The following is a 1,466-nucleotide window of genomic DNA, read 5'->3' on the forward strand; positions in this document are numbered from 1 at the left end:
AAGATTGTGCCATTGCACTCTAGCCTGGCAACAAAGCAAGACTCCTTCTCAAAAAAAAAAAAAAAAAAAAAAATTAAGTGGGCCACCCTGTATTAACTCCTAGCTTGTGATACATACTTATCAAATCAGTAAGGCATGAAGATGTGCTAACAAGTAGTTGTATAACTTTTCTAAGTTTCTTCACTTCTTTCTTTCATTATATAATGAAACACAAGGATTGATCTTTTAGTATAATTTCCTCTTGGTTTGTTCTCAGTAGCTTTGTTTTGTTTTGTTTTTGTTTTTTTTTGACGGAATCTCGCTGTTGTCGGTCAGGGCTGGGGTGCAATGATGCAATTTTGGCTCACTCACTGCAACCTCTGCCTCCCGGGTTACAGCAGTTCTCCTACTCAGCCTCCCAAGTAGCTGAGATTATAGGTGCCTGCAACCACGCCTGGCTAATTTTTGTATTTTTTAGTAGAGATGGGATTTCACTGTGTTGGTCAGGCTGGTCTTGAACTCCTGACTTCAGGTGATCCATCTGCCTTGGCCTCCCAAAGTGCTGGGATTACAGGCGTGAGCCACTGCGTCTGGCCTGCTCTCCGTAAGTTTTGAGGCCAGAATATAAGGAGATTGGCTTAGTATTAAAATTAGATTTGTGACAATAATAAACCACTTTAGGTATTTGTTGTGTGTTGAAATAGTTACTGAGAAAGATTTTGATCTGTTTTCCCCAATAGATCAGAAAGCTAGGTAATATCCTTTTCTTCTAAATGTAGGCTAGGCAGGATTGTTGTCCAGTTCCATGGGAAACAGGGAACTGTTTTGATGTTACATATAGATTTTGGCCACCATTGTTCAGTACTGAGAGGGAAGCTCATTTAGAATTTCATTGTTTTTCCCTCACTAAAGGAGATGAATAGCAAAGGGAAAAATACATTCACATGTTTCATATTTTAGTTTATACTAACAAGTGATAAATTCAAGAATGTGATTTGAGAGAAAATGTTCAGGCTCTAGAAAGTTATTAAAATACTTTGTAATTATTTCTTGGACTTAGAATGATAGTTTTAGTAACATGTCTATTTTGAAGGCTCTCACCTATGGCTCGTCAGAATATGTCTCAGCCTTGGAGCAGTGCCTGTAATACTAGAATGGGTAATGGTTGGAGTTACCTAACACAGCCAAAGGTTTCTCTGTGAGTTTTTTTGTACTCAAAGCACTGAGAGCAGAAGGAGAAGGAACCTATGTGAAAACTACATTTTAAAAGTAATTGCTGGAAATAATACATTATATAATATATAAAATACATCTTTTGCTAAGAAGCTGACTTTTGATCTAATTCTGCTTGTTTTTTTATCTGGAGCAAATGAGGCCTGTGCTAACTGGAAATGCTTATTTTGAGGAAGGGGGGAACAGATTTGAAAGAAACAAATTAAATGCAATAAATAATTCCTTGTACTCTATAAAGCACTTAATAGCTGGAA

This window comes from Mandrillus leucophaeus, unplaced genomic scaffold, assembly GCF_000951045.1.
Source record: "Mandrillus leucophaeus isolate KB7577 unplaced genomic scaffold, Mleu.le_1.0 Scaffold1167, whole genome shotgun sequence".
In the NCBI taxonomy this organism is placed as follows: Eukaryota; Metazoa; Chordata; class Mammalia; order Primates; family Cercopithecidae; genus Mandrillus; species Mandrillus leucophaeus.